At 36.5% G+C, this 19,700-nt stretch overlaps 1 protein-coding gene across 1 annotated transcript in view; it reads left to right on the top strand.

Annotated features, from left to right (window-relative positions):
• The window catches only part of IQCM (IQ motif containing M), a 363,870-nt gene that overhangs the window by 51,141 nt on the left and 293,029 nt on the right, over positions 1–19,700 (top strand). The window lies entirely within an intron of this gene.

Here is a 19,700-nt window from a genome sequence, read left to right as displayed (position 1 = left end):
AAAAAAAAAAAAAAAAAAAAAAAAAAAAAAAAAAAAAAAAGAAATTTGGGGTAATTGGCACAGTTGTAAGTAATAAAAATTTGAGAAAATATTGCCCTGGCTATTAACCATGTACCTTCCAGCATTTATCTGGTGAACTGTGCCTCACAGTAAAAGATTCATGCTGACAAGTAACCATGTTCTTGGCTTAATTATAATATGATATTCAAATTTGGGAGAATGGAATGTAGGTACAGTTCTAAGACTAAGGGTTTGGTTTTATCCATGGTTGGGGAAGATATCAATTGCAAAAGAAAAGAAGTGATTGTATTGGGAATTTACCAGTTTTTAAAAATTTACTTTTGGCCTTTACTTAATTTAAGCTGAGACCCAGGTTGGTCTAGCAGAGTGGTAACTGCTAAAAGAGCAGTTAGCGGACCAATTTGACCAAATAGTTTAGAATTTCAAGTAAGCTATTAGTAACTGGAAAAATTAACTGAACTAATTTGAAAACCTACCATTTTCAGTATTTGAGATGGGGCCAAAAAATTCAAGAAAGAATAATAATGACTTAAGGACAAGTGGAGCACTCATTAATAGTAAATCTGATCAGGTAGAATATCTTTCAATATGTCTTTCTCCAGAGAGTTGAGTATTTCTCGAAGAATTGTTTCTTCTGCAACTGGTGGAAGATAAAGGTCTCTTGACACCCTAACATCCCATTTTTAATGAAAACATGTCCTCCTTAATGAGGAAGATCAACATCCTCTGAAATTAAGAGCAAGAACGTGTACTTCCAGTGACAGCCTGGGGCACATACAGCCTGAACTTCAATCCACCAGGGTTGCTTTGTCTTTATTTATAGCTAGCTTATGGCGGTAACTTGTTTCCTACCTTAGCAGTTAGCTTCATTTCATTAATGTTGGAAGTGGGATGGGAATACAGAAGGGAAGACAAATCAGTGTTCTGGGACATGGCGACTCAAGGTGTTAGAACACCGGTGTTTAGCTAGACAAATAAGATGCCATTAGAGTGAAATTTTTATTGAAATCTAGTTCACTGCATAATAATGATAAAAGAAACTTAGCAACGAGGATATAAGCAACAGAAAGGGAAACAGAATCAATCAGAAATCAGGAAGGGGATGGTGAACAATGCAGAGACAAGCACTGGCACTAATTAGTATGAATTGCCCAACTCTTTGTGAGACTTTTGGAAGATTTCTGTTCAATACAAATAGACCCTTGTGAAGGAAGCTATGTATAAACTACTTACAATTCCCCTGAAGATGCCTGGGAAAATATTAATTTCTAAGGTGACACATAATATTTTTAGGTAGACCATAAAAATGAAAGAAATTTCCTTGGATAATACATGAAGAAATATAATCTTATAAATGTATGATTTCCTTTTCCCAGACTTCTCTATGTTTGATTTGTGGAGGGAAAACAAAATCAACTAGTTCTGCATTTTCAAATTTAAGTTTAAAAATGTGAAGTTCTTCAATGTACCTTTGAATTCTAACTTCAAAGATTATTATACATTAACATACTTTTTTCTGACAATAATGATAAATGTGAGTGCATTCTGAATGTTAATTTTCCATCAAGGAAATTAATTTACTATGCACTTATTTATTAGAACTATTTTTTTTAGTTTATAATATTTGGTGCATTTGAAGGTATGACAATTGCATTTCTGTAAATGCGTTCTGTAATTCAAGCAAGTGAGCCGGGACTTCATCCCCTAGTTTTGTGATCATTGGGAGTTTGTTATGCGATACATGACAATTTGTATATAGGCAATAAAATGGGGGGTGGAGCAAGATGGCGGAGGTGTAGGAGACCTGGATTTCGTCTGGTCCCAGGAATTCAGCTAGATAGGGATCAAACCATGCTGAACACCTACGAACTCAACAGGAGATCGAAGAAAAGAATAGCAACAACTCTCTGAACAGAAAAGCGACCACTTTCTGGAAGGTAGGACGTGCGGAGAAGTGAATCCGAGGCAATATTCGGGAGGATAGACGGCAGGGGAGGGGGCTTCCGTCGGCCGCTTCTGGCAAGTGATAGAGCTGCGGAGCACAAAATCGGAACTTTTAGAATCTGCTCCGCTGAGGGATTTCACTCCAGTGGCTAAGCGGGGGGTGGAACCCTCACTGGGAAAGTGTGGTCTCAAGACCCTTGGGGTCACAGAAAGCCCGGGGGTGCCTGAGTGTGGCAGAGCTCCCAGGTATCAGAGCGGGGAAGCCGGCTGCAGAGACGGAGCCGAGGCGTGGGCTCTCAGCTCGGGGCTGTCATAAACCGTGATCCGCGGCACAGTCGGGCCACTGCTCCTCCAGCAGGGACCCAACAAGCGGCAGATCCGGGGAGACTCCTTCCTCCCCTGGGAGGAGTGGCGCTGGAGCGCACCGCAGGGATCTGCTGGGTTTGGAGACTCCACACCTAGTTGGGCGCTGGAGATAGAAACGCTCGGTTACAGGCCGGGTGAGCACGGAGTGCGGCCAGAGACTGGGGAGACAGGAGTGACTGACTACTTTTCTCTGGGGGCGCACTGAGGAGCGGGGCCACGAGTTCTCAGCTCCTCCGGGGCGCAGACTGGGAGGCTGCCATTTTCACTTTCGTCCTCCAAAGCTGTACGGAAAGCTCGCAGGGAACAAAAGCTCCCGAGAGCAAACCGAGCAGGTTACTTAGCCCGGACCAGCAAGGGCGGGGCAATTCCACCTCTGGCAAAGACATTTGGGAACCACGGCAACAGGCCCCTCCCCCAGAAGATCAGCAAGAACAGCCAGCCAAGACCAAGTTTACCGTTCAATGAGAACGACAGAACTCCAGCGCTAGGGGAATATTGCACATAGAATCCATGGCTTTTTTACCATGATTCTTTAGTCTTTCAAAGTTAATTTTTTAAATTTTCTTTTTCTTTCTTTTTCTTTTTTTGAATTTTTCTTTTTCCCTTTTTCAACCAACATCTTATTGATCCCCTTGTTAAAAAATCCTTTTTATTTTTCATTTTTAGAGTCATATTCTATCCCTTCATAGTAGTTACCCTTATTTTTGGTATATATATATAAGTTGTTCTCCTTTTAAAATTTTGAGATAGTTTCTTCTAACAGATCAAAATATACCCTAAATCTCTAGTATTGTTTGTTCTAGTCTCCTGCCTGATCACATTCTCTCCCTTTTTTTTTTAAATCCTCTTCTTTCTTTTTTCAACCAACTTCTTATCAATTCCTTTTATAAAGTCTTTTATAATTTTCATCTTTACAGTCATATTCCATCCCTCCATCGTATTAACCCTTATTTTTGTACATATATAAGTTTTTCTTTCTTTAAAATTTTGGGAGGCACTTTCTTCTAACAGACCAAAATATGCCTAAATCTAGTGTGTGGCACTGATCTATGCACCAGCCTGATCATATTTGATCATATTCTGTTTTTTTGTTTTGTTTTGTTTTTGTTTGTTTTTATCTTTTTCTTTTTCTTTTTTTTCTTTCTTTCCCTTTCTTTTCCCCCAGTTTCAGGTCTTTTCTTATTTGTTTAGTATATGTTTTCTGGGGACGTTGTTACCCTGTTAGCATTTTGTTCTCTCATTCATCTATTCTTTTCTGGACAAAATGACAAGATGGAAAAAAATCACCTCAACAAAAAGAACAAGAGGCAGTACCGACTGCCAGGGACCTAATCAATACGGACGTTAGTACGATGTCGGAACTAGAGTTCAGACTGATGATTTTAAAGATACTAGCTGGGCTTGAAAAAAACATGGAAGTTATTAGGGAAACGCTTTCTGGAGAAATAAAAGAACTAAAATCTAACCAAGTCGAAATCAAAAAGGCTATTAATGAGGTACAATAAAAAATGGAGGCTCTAACTGCTAGGATAAATGAGGCAGAAGAGAGAATTAGTGATAAAAAAGACCAAATGAAGGAAAATAAAGAAGCTGAGAAAAAGAGAGATAAACAACTACTGGATCACGAGGGCAGAATTCGAGAGATAAGCGATACCATAAGACGAAACAACATTAGAATAATTGGGATCCCAGAAGAAAAAGAAAGAGAGAGAGGGGCAGAAGGTATATTGGAGCAAATTATAGCAGAGAACTTCCCTAATTTGGGGAAGGAAACAGGCATCAAAATCCAGGAGGCACAGAGAACCCCTTTCAAAATCAATAAAAATAGGTCAACACCCCAACATCTAATAGTAAAACTTACGAGTCTCAGAGACAAAGAGAAAATCCTGAAAGCAGCTCGGGAGAAGAGATCTGTAACCTACAACGGTAGAAACATTAGATTGGCAACAGACCTATCCACAGAGACCTGGCAGGCCAGAAAGGACTGGCATCATATATTCAGAGCACTAAATGAGAAAAATATGCAGCCAAGAATACTATATCCAGCTAGGCTGTCATTGAAAATAGAAGGAGAGATAAAAAGCTTCCAGGACAAACAAAAACTAAAGGAATTTGCAAACACGAAACCAGCCCTACAAGAAATATTGAAAGGGGTCCTCTAAGCAAAGAGAGAGCCTAAAAGCAACATAGACCAGAAAGGAACACAGACAATATACAGTAACAGTCACCTTACAGGCAATACAGTGGCTCTAAACTGATATCTTTCAATAGTTGCCCTGAATGTAAATGGGCTAAATGCCCCAATCAAAAGACACAGGCTATCAGATAGGATAAAAAAACAAGACCCATCGATATGCTGTCTGCAAGAGTCTCATTTTAGACCCAAAGACACCCCCAGATTGAAAGTGAGGGGGTGGAAAACCATTTACCATGCTAATGGACACCAAAAGAAAGCTGGGGTGGCAATTCTTATATCAGACAAATTAAATTTTAAACCAAAGACTGTAATAAGAGATGAGGAAGGACACTATATCATACTTAAAGGGTCTATCCAACAAGAAGATCTAACAATTGTAAATATCTATGCCCCTAACATGGGAGCAGCCAATTATATAAGCCAATTAATAACAAAAGCAAAGAAACACATCGACAACAATACAATAATAGTGGGGGACTTTAACACCCCCCTCACTGAAATGGACAGATCATCTAAGCAAAAGATCAACAAGGAAATAAAGACTTTAAATGACACACTGGACCAAATGGACTTCACAGATATATTCAGAACATTCCATCCCAGAGCAACAGAATACATATTCTTCTCGAGTGCCCATGGAACATTCTCCAGAATAGATCACATCTTAGGTCACAAATCAGGTTTCAACTGGTACCAAAGGATTGGGATCATTCCCTGCATATTTTCAGACCACAATGCTTTGAAACTAGAACTCAGTCACAAGAGGAAAGTCGGAAAGAACTGAAGTACGTGGAGGCTAAAGAGCATCCTACTAAAGAATGAATGGGTCAACCAGGAAATTAAAGAAGAATTAAAAAAATTCATGGAAACCAATGAAAATGAAAACACAACTGTTCAAAATCTTTGGGATGCAGCAAAGGCAGTCCTAAGAGGAAAGTATATAGCAATGCAAACCTTTCTCAAGAAACAAGAAAGGTCTCAAATATAGAACCTCACCCTACACCTAAAGTAGCTGGAGAAAGAACAGCAAATAAAGCCTAAACCCAGCAGGAGAAGAGAAATAATAAAGATCAGAGCAGAAATCAATGAAATAGAAACCATAAGAACAGTAGGACAGATCAATGAAACTAGGAGCTGGTTCTTGGAAAGAATCAACAAGATTGATAAACCCCTGGCCAGACTTATCAAAAAGAAAAGAGAAATGACCCAAATCAACAAAATCATGAATGAAAGAGGAGAGATCACAACCAACACCAAAGCAATACAATTATAAGAACATATTATGAGCAGCTCTATGCCAGCAAATTAGATAATCTGGAAGAAGTGGATGCATTTTTAGAGATGTATCAACTACCAAAACTGAACCAGGAAGAAATAGAAAACCTGAACAGACCTATAACCACTAAGGAAATTGAAGCAGTCATCAAAAATCTCCCAAAACACAAAAGCCCAGGGCCAGATGACTTCCCAGGGGAATTCTACCAAACATTTAAAGAAGAATTAATACCTATTGTTCTGAAACTGTTCCAAGAAATAGAAATGGAAGGAAAACTTCCAAACTCATTTTATGAAGTCACCATTACCTTGATCCCCAAACCAGACAAAGACCTCATCAAAAAGGAGAACTACAGGCCAATATCCTTGATGAACATGGATGCAAAAATTCTCACCAAAATACTAGCCAATAGGATCCAACAGTACATTAAAAGGATTATTCACCACGACCAAGTGGGATTTATCCCTGGGCTGCAAGGTTGGTTCAACATCCGCAAATCAATCAATGTGATCCAATACATTAATAAAAGAAAGAACAAGAACCATATGATCCTCTCAATAGTTGCCTAAAAAGCTTCAACAAAGTACAGCATCCTTTCTTGATCAAAACTCTTCAGAGTACAGAGATAGAGGGTACATACCTCAATATCATAAAAGCCATCTTTGAAAAACCCACAGCAAATATCATTCTCAATGGGGAAAAACTGAGAGCTTTCCCCCTAAGGTCAGGAACACAGCAGGGATGTCCACTATCACCACTGCTATTCAACAAAGTATTAGAAGTCCTAGCCACAGCAATCAGACACCAAAAAGAAATAAAAGGCATCCAAATCGGCAAGGAAGAAGTCAAACTCTCACTGTTTGCAGATGATATGATACTTTATGTGGAAAACCCAAAAGACTCCACCCCAAAACTGCTAGAACTCATACAGGAATTCAGTAAAGTGGCAGGATATAAAATCAATGCACAGAAGTCAGTGACATTCCTATACACCAACAAGAAGACAGAAGAAAGAGAAATTAAGGAGTTGATCCCATTTACAATTGCACCCAAAACCGTAAGATACCTAGGAATAAATCTAACCAAAGAGGCAAAGAATCTGTACTCAGAAAACTATAAAATACTCATGAAAGAAATTGAGGAAGACACAAAGAAATGGAAAAGCATTCCATGCTCATTATTGGAAGAACAAATATTGTGAAGATGTCAATGCTACCTAGAGCAATCTACACATTCAATGCAATCCCCATCAAAATACCATCCACTTTTTTCAAAGAAATGGAACAAATAATCTTAAAATTTGTATGGAACCAGAAAAGACCCCGAATAGCCAGAGGAATGTTGAAAAAGAAAAGCAAAGCTGGTGGCATCACAATTCCGGACTTCAAGGTCTATTCCAAAGCTGTAATCATCAAGACAGTATGGTACTGGCACAATAACAGACACATAGATCAATGGAACAGAATAGAGAGCCCAGAAATGGACCCTCAACTCTATGGTCAACTAATCTTTGACAAAGGAGGAAAGAATGTCCAATGGAAAAAAGACAGTCTCTTCAACAAATGGTATTGGGAAAATTGGACAGCCACATGCAGAAGAATGAAACTAGACCATTTCCTTACACCACACACAAAAATAGACTCAAAGTGGTTGAAAGACCTAAATGTGAGACAGGAGTTCATCAAAATCCTAAAGGAGAACACAGGTAGCAACCTCTTTGACCTCAGCCACAGCAACTTCTTCCTAGAAACATTGCCAAAGGCAAGGGAAGCAAGGGCAAAAATGAACTATTGGGACTTCATCAAGATAAAAAGCTTTTGCACAGAAAAAGAAACAGTCAACAAAACCAAAAGACAACTGACAGAATGGGAGAAGATATTTGCAAATGACGTATCAGATAAAGGCCTAGTATCCACACTTGATCTTAGCCAAAAGGCCGAGAAGTGATAAAAGGGCTAGTATCCAAAATCTATAAAGAACTTCTTAAACTCAGCACCCAAAGAACAAATGATCCAATCAAGAAATGGGCAGAAGATATGAACAGACATTTTTCCAAAGAAGACATCCAAATGGCCAACAGACACATGAAAAAGTGCTCAACATCGCTTGGCATCAGGGAAATCCAAATCAAAACCTCAATGAGGTATCACCTCACACCAGTCAGAATGGCTATAATTAACAAGTCAGGAAATGACAGATGTTGGCGGGGATGCACAGAAAGGGGAACCCTCTTACACTGTTGGTGGGACTGCAAGCTGGTGCAGCCACTCTGGAAAACAGTATGGAGGTTCTTCAAAAAGTTGAAAATAGCGCTATCATACGATCCAGCAATTGCACTACTGGGTATTTACCCCAAAGATAGAAATGCAGGGATCCGAAGGGGTATGTGCACCCCAGTGTTTATAGCAGCAATGTCCACAATAGCCAAACTGTGGAAAGAGCCAAGATGTCCATCAACAGATGAATGGATAAAGAAGAGGTGGTATATATATACAATGGAATATTATGCAGCCATCAAAAGGAATGAAATCTTGCCATTTTCAATGACATGGATGGAACTGGAGAGTGTTATGCTGAGCGAAGTAAGTCAGAGAAAGACATGTATCATATGACCTCACTGATATGAGGAATTCTTAATCTCAGGAATCAAACTGAGATTTGCTGGAGTGGTGGGGGGTGGGAGGGCTGGGGCAGCTGGGTGATAGACATTGGGGAGGGTATGTGCTATGGTGAGCACTGTGAATTGTGCAAGACTGTTTTATCACAGATCTGTACCTCTGAAAGAAATAATACATTATATGTTAAAAAAAAAAAGAAGAAGATAGCAGGAGGGGAAGAATGAAGGGGGGGAATCAGAGGGGGAGACAAACCATGAGAGATGATGGACTCTGAAAAACAAACTTAGGGTTCTAGAGGGGAGGAGGGTGGGAGGATGGTTTAGCCTGGTGATGGGTATTAAAGAGGGCACGTTCTGCATGGAGCACTGGGTGTTATACGCAAACAATGAATCATGGAACACTACATCAAAAACTAATGATGTAATGTATGGTGATTAACATAACATAAAAAATAAAATGAGGAGATTTTAAAATAATGATAGAATCTCTCATCACATTTCACATTTATGTTAAAATGACCCTGCCATTTCACCTGAATGTTTGTAAAATATTTTGCTTAAGTGGATGAATTGTGGTCTACTTCTGTTAAAATCTTTCATTAATAGGAATCATGAACAATGCAATTAATAGTCCTAATTTGGAGACTTAAATATTTAACCATGGGCAAGATGGAAAAGAGCAAAGAAAACTGTGATTGATCAGTGTATCATGGCCCCATTCTTGGTGACATACAAATAAATTCTAGAATTTGAAACAGAGTTTTGCAAAGCTGATTGTATACTCAAGCCTTTTATATTTTCCCTTGACAATAAGATTTTGTCATACTAGCCATACCTCAGTTTTTTGGAGAACTGCATGGGTGTGACCACATGAGTAACAGCTAGACTAATAGATCCTGTAAGTCAGTCATTATTTACTACTTATAGAGTGTCTACTCTATGCCAAATGTAGAACTCCGAACAGAACAGCCACAGACTCTTCCCTCATAGACCCTAGTTTTCTGATGAGCAAAATGTTTTAAAATCCTAAAAACTTCTATAACATTTATATAACGTTTTAATTGGCAATTGCATTTCTAGGCATTTATAATAAGAAAGAATTGGACAGGTTCACAAACATGAATATTCATAGATTTTCATCCTTGTTTATAAATACCAAAAAAGTAGAAGCAACCCAGATATCCAGCAAAAGAAGATTGGTAAATAAACCATCAGTATGTTAAATCCATACAGTGCAATGCTCTGTAAGGGATCAAAATGACAATGAACATCTTTGTACATTTACAAATAAAGATATTCACGATATTAAGTGCAAAAAATAGGCTAAAATGTTCATGTACATTTTATGTGCACGTAAACATAGAGAAGGTATGAAATATATTACACATGTTAATTATGACAAATGGAGTTAGTATAAAATAGTAATAAGGAGTTTAGTTCTTGAGGTCCCACTGCTTGGATTCAAATCCTGGCTCCACCCATTTCTAGCTGGGATAATTTGAACTATATACTACTTAACCCCTAAGTGTCTTAGTGTCTTCATTTATAAAATGGGTGTAATAATAGTAAAAACCCAGAGTATTGTTGTGAGGATTAAATGTAGTAAGACACAGATGGGGCTTAGAATAGTGTCTGGCCCCTAGGAAGCATTTAAGGGTTAAAATTATGACTAAAATATTAGGGTGGTGAATTAGGGGTCATTTTTATTTTCTTCCTTTTGCTTATGTACGTTTTCTAAAATTTCTGCATGGTGCATAGTTTTTGATTCAGCTGACTTGGTTGAAGCTCGCCAAGTCACGATAGGAAAACATGTTATTTAAAATCTTGCAAAACAGAGAAGAAATAGATATGATGCTTGTTCATTTTTCTGATTTTTGTTTTCATTTAGAAAGCAAATGTTCCTGTTTGTTATCCATGCTCAGAGCCAGCAAAATTTGGTATTATTTTGTCTTCATTCAATAAATATTATACATTTATTATATAATATAATGATATATAAATATTTATATGCTTTCAATAATGTTTATAGAGGGCCTACTGCATGCCTCTTACTCTGCAGAGCACTGAGAGTACAACATGTTTAGTCTCTATTGATAGAAGACAAGTGGTTTCCTCTCTGTGATTAGCATCTAATCCTATAACATTGGTTTAGAAAGTCTGTATTACAAAATAGGGACTATAAATCACTCAAAGCTCTAACTTTATGTTTTGGAAACAGATCATTGGTCTCACCATTTGCCACCCCCATCATCAACCTTGGCTTGCCCTTACAACCCATGACCTCCTCTTCCATGGGGCTTCTGAAAGAATATGGTGAGTCTCATTGCATTAGTGTTAATAGCAACACAATGATTTTCATTATTTTTGCATTCTTTTTTTTTTTTTTTTTTAAAGATTTTATTTATTTATTCATGAGAGACAGAGAGAGAGAGAGAAGCAGGCTCCCAAGGAGCAGGGAGCCCGATGTGGGACTCGATCCCAGGACCCTGGGATCATGACCTGAGCCGAAGGCAGACGCTTAACCATCTGAGCCACCCAGGCGCCCTTATTTTTGCATTCTTAAAATGTAGTGTCAAACAGCTAGTATTTCCTTTCAATACCATGTCAAAAGATAAAGAGATTTCAGAAACAACTACTAATAACTCATTTTCAGCTCTTTTATTAGAACTTAAGAGATTGGATGTTTTTAATGTGTGTGAATATTAAAGGCTTTAAGAAATTATAAGTTTAAATTCTTATAATTTAAAAAGTCTCTCTATAGTTCAGTTATTGTTGTTTAAAAAATACATAATTCTTCAAAAGAAAATATAGATAATTCTTTAAAGTCCTGTAAGTGTGATTGAAAAATTCTTTGGAACTTGGTGAGTTACTTGAAGACCTAGGGGGCTATTGATTCAAACTATTTTGTCGTTTTCCTCTTTTTAACTTTGTTCTTGAGCTTCAGGCTGTCATTAAGAGAAAACTCTTCTTGTAGAGTGACTGATTTTGGAAAAAATTTTTGAAAATTTGCAGAAGAAACTCCTCAAGTTCTTAAGGCACTTGCATAAAATTTCCTTTATCCGACTACAATTTTACCAGCATTTCGCTGTGTGTATTATTTTAAAAGGAATTCAAGCATCAGATGGAGGCTCAAGTAACACATTTTCATTAATCCAACCAATATTCACCAAAACTTTTAATATTGTGAATATAATGTCAGAATCTCGAACACATGTAAATGCTTAAAATTTTTGAATGTTGAATTGATCCATAGCTTGAATTCTTTTCAGGCTTTTTTTTTTTTCCCTTTTTTTTTTCTTTTCAGGCTTGATTAGATAGTTTAGGCCCGAGGTAGTATAAATAATGGGTGGGTCTCAATTGAGTCTGGAATTGAATATGTATATGAAGAAGTAAATGCTGTCAAAAATTCTTCGTAAAGCATAGGATCTAATGGGTGAAATAGTTTTAATAGATAATAATCTTGAAATCTGATAATCCTGAAAGCTGAGGTTTGCAGCCTTTAACTACCTCATAAGTGAAAGTTCTGTGACATTTAGAGTTTATTCACAGTCGTACTAAGCATTGATAAAAGCCTCTCTTTTCAAATACCGTTGAACTCAGATAAATCACATTTATTTAGAGGCACCCTCACAGAGCTGCCTCTAAGCTCATTGAAGGGTTCAGTAATTCTCATGGCTTTACTCCGAATGTAGAAATTTAAGTCTTTTTCCATATACATGGAGCTTACCGTACAGGGGCTTGACCACCGTTTGTTTAATGCTAAAGAAAAGACAGAAAATCTTTCTAAAACATTCATTGAGAGAATCTTAGTTACTAGCTGCAGATTATTGTGAAATTGTGAGTAGAAGGCCAGCAGAATGGGGCAGTCACCTACAGGATGTGTTCTGAGATTTGCTAAATGTTCTGTCCATGCAAAAATGTTCTCCTGAAATACCTGAACTATTTACTAATAGAGGCATAGCTTCATAGAGGCTAAAGTCTCCTTGTACTTATCACAGTGACAGGCACACATTAAGCGTTAATAAGCATTTGTTGAATGAATGAATAAATGAAGACAAATTAAAAGAATTCCCCCAAATGGAATATATTTCTATGTATCTGTGTGTCTGTTTGTGCATAGTAGGCTAAAATTTGATAACTGCTAAAAGAAAACTGAATTTGGAAAGTAAGTAAAATACAAAAACAACAACGAATATAAACATGCAAAAGAATGGCACTGGACCCTTTTTTTTTTTTTTGCAATTCTGGTTTACACTGATTATGTTTAGACTGCAGAGATACCATAAAAATAAGTAAAAGGTTATACATTTAGCTTATATGCTTTAAAACCAAATTGTTGGACAGATTATTAGTTTTATGATGTAAGTCTCTCAATACTCATATAACTTCATGGGGAGTTGGAAGGTTGAACATGCTGAAAGTGTAAAAAATTTCAATAAAAATATTATTTCCAAATGCTATAGGGTAGCTGTTCTTTTTTCCTTAAAATGAAATGTACTTTTAATCAAATAAGAATGGGAATTTCATCATTGCTTTGTTGTATATGAAGTATTGTTTTATTTTGCTTTGTTTTCAGCCAAACCACTCTTTTATAATAGCAACATTTTTTTTTTTTAATAAGAGCAGAAATATCTGAAGTCTTGTGGCCAGCAACTTACTTTATGTAAGCTATTAGAGAAATATGAAAGATGTTGATTTTCTTTTTGAATAACCTAGGTGTGGTCCTGGCTTTGTGTCTTGGGTGAAAATGATGAATACTTTACGAATACTTTTTAGAATTCATGTTAATTTTTTAGTTCATTTTATGGCTTTAATCTACAAATTTATCCGACAAAGCTTTTTCTCCACACCATTATTAACACTGTTTAGTAAGCTACAGCTTCACTGAATGTCTGAAACAGTCACTGAGGTCTATTTAATAAGAGAATGTAGCTTAAATTGTGAGGGAATGCAGATCTTGTGGTTTTCTCAGGGGTGTATGGTAATTTACTGGGCCCTTAAATTAAAATTGCCCAATTCTTTTTTAGAATAAATGAATTATTCTTATTAAAGGAAAAAGGAAAGGAAATTAGAACATGGGAGTTAAGACAAAGTCATGATTTCTATTCATTTGACCTATATATATTATTATATATGATATATAATAATTATGTTATATTACATATAAATGTATATACTTTATACTACTTGAAGCCTTGACTTTTAAAGTGGCACGGTAGTCCCCCTTTATCTGCAGGTTAAGATGTTCCAAAACCCCCAGTGGGTGCCTGAAACTGCAGACAGTACCGAACCCTATATATAGTATGTGTTTTCCTATACCTACATACCTCTGGTAAAGTTTAATTTATACATTAGGCACAATAAGAGATTAACAACTAATAATAACAGAACAATTATAACAATATACTGTAATACAAATTATGTGTATGTGGTCTCTCTCTCAAAATATCTTATTGTACTGTACTCACCTTTTTCCTGTGATGATGTGAGGTGATAAAATGCCTACTGATGCAAGGAAGTGAGATGAATGACGTAGGCATCATGATACAGCGTTAGGCTTCTATTGACCTTCTGACCGTATGTCAGAAGGAGGATCATCTGCTTCCGGATCCTGGTTGACTGCAGATAACTGAAACCACAGAAAGTGAAAGTGCAGATAAAGGGGACTCCTATATAGCACAGTAGTGCAAGCACTGGTTATTCTAGTCACTCTAATGAGGTTAGAATTCTGGCTCTGCCAGTTTCTAGCTGGGAAACCTCATCTAAGTTACTTAATCACTCCATGACTCAGTTTCCTCATTGATTAAATGGGGCAATAATCACAGTACCAACCTCAAAATTTTTAGATTATGCTTGTAAAGTATATAACATTACATCCTGGTGCTTAATAAAATTGAGCTTTGACTATTAGCCTCAGTTCCCTAGATGTAAATAGTAAAACATAATAGACTTGAAAACGTGGTGTTCAGTGACCGATCCTAAAGGATGTATTACTAGAAGCACAAGACAAACCTCTGTACCACACTAACTTAAACTATCATGGCACAGAACTCAGGAAGTGAGGTTTATTGTTATTGTATAAACACAATCACTGTGGCCTTTCCTGCATTCAGCTATTTTTGTCATTGTCGTTGTTGGCATCCTGTTCTAGACCTTGAATCTGCCTGTTTACTCTGCTCTTTCAATAAATTTGGTAGGTCACACTGAAACTGATATTCCTCAGGCACCCCTTTCACCAGTGATTTCAAAGCTTTTTCTCCATTTTTATGATTCTAAGGGAATAGGCCCATGGTAGGAATTCTTTAATAGGATTTTTCAATATAAAGTTCTGGGGAGAAGGGAAATGTTTCCAAAAAGCCCACCTTGCTCTACATGAGATCCAACTCAGTTGTGTGGTTTGGTGTGAATCCGTTCAATTCTCTGGGTTATATTTGCATCATCTGTAATCTTTGAGGAAAGAATGGAACTGCCTTCAATGAAAGGAATGAAAGGTTAGAAAATTTCCTTTTCCTGTATGGCTGCTTCTCAGATACTAAAATCTCTCTCCAAAATCGTTGACCAAGGAAATCTCTCTAACTCTGTATGCCTTTTTTTGTGACCTTATCCCTTACCTTTTTTGCTCTTAAAACATGTTTACTGTTCTCCCTGAACTCATAGCCAGTAACCAGCAAAAACCCTAAATCTTTACCCTCTGCTAAGTGTTCCCTTCACCTCTTGGTCTTACTGAAATCTGTGCTCTGTCTCCAGTCCTGAGGACATTTCTTCCTCTGCTGCGCTCTCAAGTGGTGATGGTCTCCTCTCCCATGCCTCACCCATCTGGGATTGGAGATGGGGAAGTGACCTCCTTACTCCTCATACTGTTTCCAGACCATTCTCCCTTTCTCTAACACACCCAGCTTTGAATCCCATGTCATCAAAGGATATCTTCCATTATCTCTTCTTCTTAGTCTATTGATTTGTATCCATTCTCTCATATCTTAAAGAATTTAGCCCCTGGGTCCTTGTGACTTTCTCTAGTGCTAGTCTTGTAAGAACTGTGATTTTGGTGTCCAATAAGCAGTCTGATTCATTGGCTTCTCCATTCCTTGAGCTCTTTTCGTCCAATGATTTTGCCTTCCATCATACTACATATATTCTCTGATAGTTATACCTTTGAAATTTGAAACCTGACTTTGAAGAGCACTACCATCCAACCAGATCACCCTTTAAACTCTAACAATATTTTTAGTCCCACTAAGAGTCTTGGGGCCCTCAGTGCTCATAGAGGTCTGGCCAGAAATTTTTGAATTTCTTCTCTAGATATACTCATTCCCTTGGTAATTTCAACCAATCTGTGTCTTTAAATATCATTTATATGCTGATGACTCCAAACATATCTCCAGCCTGGTTATTCTCCTGAACTCCAGCTCACATTCAACTGCTTAATCAGCATTTCTACTTGATTTTTAAATAGGCACTTCAAATCTAATATGTCCAATGCGGGAACATTGTAGGTGGTGTTCTCTTTGCCTGGAAAGCATCACTTCTTGACCACTTTTGGGCTTTTGTCCAAATGCCTCCTTATTAGTGAGGCCATTCCTGCCAGCCTGGTTTACCTCTCCTGCTTTACTTTGATCTCTAACACTTGAGGTCTCAGGACATGTTGCTTCTTTTATTTATCTGATTTTGTCTGCCTCCTCCTGCTAGAACGTCAGCTCCATGAAGACAGATAGTTTTGACTGATTTATTCACTACTAAATCCCTTGGATCCAGAATCATTCTTGGCATGTAGGAAGTGCTCACTATATTTTGTTGGATGAGTGAAGATACTATGTTATTTTCTAAAAGACTGGTACCAGTTTTCATATTTATTTTTTTTCTATTTAATGAAGAAATTTATCTAATTTATTAGAATAAATATTTTCACCCATGGAGCTCAAATATGTTGTTTTCATTTTGAATAAAAAATATAGCTGAAAAAAAATACAGCTCTGTGTGTGTGTGTGTGTGTGTGTGTGTGTGTTTCTGAGAACATGGTGAACAACTATGCAGAGAAAGACTTTTGGGTACAGAACACTTAAAAATGCTGGTTAAATATTAAAAGATAAGATTAAAAACCTGGCTGAACTGGCAGGAAAGCATCAAAATAATAAAACCAGAAAATATAAGAAAGTCTGATTCCATAAGAAATAATAATTAATATTATTTAGAGTAGTTTGTTTTTAGGGCTCATACCTGTTCTTGGTAGCTTAGAACTTTCCTAGTTAAAACAAACAAACAACAAAACATTGGTATCACTTCTCTCCCTTTCCTTATCAATCAATCAATCATATATATATGCATACATGTATTTATTAGGCCTCAGGAATCCAGAATTAGATTAATAGAATTCCTTTTTATCATGATGCATTATTATCACTTGTTCATGGATTGCGCTCTTTTATTTTTTATTTTCTATTTTTTTAAATAATATTGATAGCTATTGACATCTACTTATGTGCCGTTCTAGAATCCTATCCTTTTGCTTCCACCCTAGATTGCTAGATTTGGAGGGGTTCTATTAAATTTTTGATACTAATCCTTTGTTAGTTATACTGTGGCTAGTCTTTTCACTTTCTTTAAGGTGTCTTTGATAAATAATATCAATTTAAATATAGTAAAATTTAACACAAATGTTACCTTCTTTGGGACAAAAAAGTGACTATGAAGTACTTGCTGGTTTGTTCTTTCTCTATTCTGAATTTCTTACTATCATTATACATTATTTCAATTTTGTCTTTTTTTAACTTTAATCTCACAAGCCATGCCATAATTGTTAATATAAAGATGATGTTTGTTTAGATTTACCTGCCTCCAGGTAAATCAAGAATTGAAAGAAACATAATTTTTCAGAATGAAATACAGATGATATATCCTTTTATATATATAGGCCTTTTTAAAGTCTCAATAATATTTGATAGTTTTCTGCATCTTTTTTTAGATTTATTTCTATGCATTTGACATTTTTGGTTCTATTTTAAATGCTATTTTAAATTTTATTTCAGACCCTACCCGCTTTTCTACAATATAGAAATACTGTTGATCTTTTTTACATGGACCTTATATCTTACGGACTTTATAAATTAGCATAACTTCTAATAGTTTATCTGGTTTATCTGTTGATCCTTCTAGATTTTCTAAATACACAATCATGTTGTCCTTGAATGATGACAGTTTTTTGTTCTTTCTATTTTAGACATTTTCTTATTTTTTTTTACTTTATAGCATGTGTTAACCCCCCTGTCTGCACAATGTAACACAGAAATGGTGAGCAGCTTTCTTTTCTCAATTCCTATCTCAGAAGGAATTATTATATATATATATATATGTATATATATATATATATATAAGCATTAAGTATAATGTGTAGTATTTGTTAAAGCCTCTCTATATTATTTTTAAAAGTTCTTGCTTAGTTAAGAGGTTTTTATCATGAGTCAATGTTGAATTTTATCAGATGATTTTATTTTGATTTCTTATGATTATATGATTTCTCTCCTTTGTTCTTTTAATGTAATGAATTATGCTCATTGATTTTCAGATGTTAAACTATTCTTCAACCTTGGAATAAACCTAACTTGAATTTAATTTGTTGATATTCTGTTGAGGATTTTTAAACTTACATCGAAAAGAGAAATGACCTGTAATTTTCCTTGTTTATAATGTTCTTGTCAGGATTTGGCATTGAGGTAATGACATTATACAATAGGTTGGAAAAGATTCCCTATTCCCTCTTTGTTTGTCTGGAAGAATTTGTGTAAGATTGTGGTATTTTTTTCTTAAAGATTTTATTTATTTATTTGACAGAGAGAGACACAGCGAGAGAGGAACACAGCAGGGGGAGTGGAAGAGGGAGAAGCAGGCTTCCCGCTGAGCAGGGAGTCCGATGCGGGGCTCGATCCCAGGACGCTGGGATCATGACCTGAGCCGAAGGCAGACGCTTACCCATGTGGTATTTTTTTCTTAAATGTTGGGGGAAAATCAGTATTGATGCCACCTGGCCTGGAGATTTCTTTATATGGAATTTTAAAATCACAGATTAAATGTCTTGGGCGCCTGGGTGGCTCAGTCGTTAAGCGTCTGCCTTCAGCTCAGGTCATGATCCCAGGGTCCTGGGATGGAGCCCCGCATTGGGCTCCCTGCTCGGCGGGAAGCCTGCTTCTCCCTCTCCCACTCCCCCTGCTTGTGTTCCCTCTTGCGCTGTGTCTCTCTCTGTCAAATAAATAAAATCTTTAAAAAAAAAAAAATCACAGATTAAATGTCTTTAATAAAATTATGACTGATGAAACTATTTTCATCTTTTGTCAGTTTTTGTAAGTTATGTTTATAGAAATATGTCTAAATTGTCAAAAGTATTGCCATAAAGTTGTCCATAATAACAGTTATACTGATGTCTCCTTTTTAATTTTCTATATTAATTATTTAGGTTTTCTCTCTCTCCCACATTCCCTTCCTTTTTCTCTTGGATCATTTGCGCTGAAGGTCTGTCAACTTTATTTATTTTTATTTATTTATTTATTTATTTATTTATTTATTTTAGAAGAAACAGCTTTTAGCTTTTCTTATTTTCTTTGTAGTGTATTCCTTTCTATTTCATGAATTTCTATTAAACATTATATTTTCCTGCTCTCATATTGGTCAGCTCTGAGTGAGCACTTTCTTTGAGAACCTAATATTTATTATTTGATTTTCCTTCAGCATTTACTCATTACAATGAACATTTTTATTTTTTTAAAGATTTTATTTATTTATTTGTCAGAGAGAGAGAGAGAGCACAGGCAGGGGGAGCGGCAGTGGGAGAGGGAGAAGCAGACTCCCCACTGAGCAGGGAGCCCAATGTGGGACTCGATCCCAGGACTCTGTGATCATGACCTGAACCGAAGGCAGGCGCTTAACTGACCGAGCCACCCAGGCATCCCACAATGAACATTTTTTAAAATATGTTACATATGGTATTATTATTCTCAATTACTGTGACAGAATCTTCTCTCTATAAAAGGGTTGAGTTTTAGGAGGGCAACGCTTCCCCTTTAAAAAGAGCCAATAGAAAGGTAGACATTTTGGAACTCAAAAAATGCTTTATAAATAGCTTTTGTTCCCCTATGAAGATAGCTTAAACAAAACCCTTGCTGTTAGACTCATATTGTATTGAGATCACTAGCCAAATGTTAGGTTTCATTTTTTTTTTCTATTATAAAAATACAGGGCGCCTGGGTGGCTCAGTCATTAAGTGTCTGCTTTCAGCTTAGGTCATGATCCCA

This window comes from Phoca vitulina, unplaced genomic scaffold, assembly GCF_004348235.1.
Source record: "Phoca vitulina isolate PV1807 unplaced genomic scaffold, GSC_HSeal_1.0 scaffold14, whole genome shotgun sequence".
NCBI lineage: Eukaryota > Metazoa > Chordata > Mammalia > Carnivora > Phocidae > Phoca > Phoca vitulina.
The sequence above is the reverse complement of the archived record's forward strand: the minus strand, read 5'-3'. Positions and strand labels throughout refer to the sequence as shown.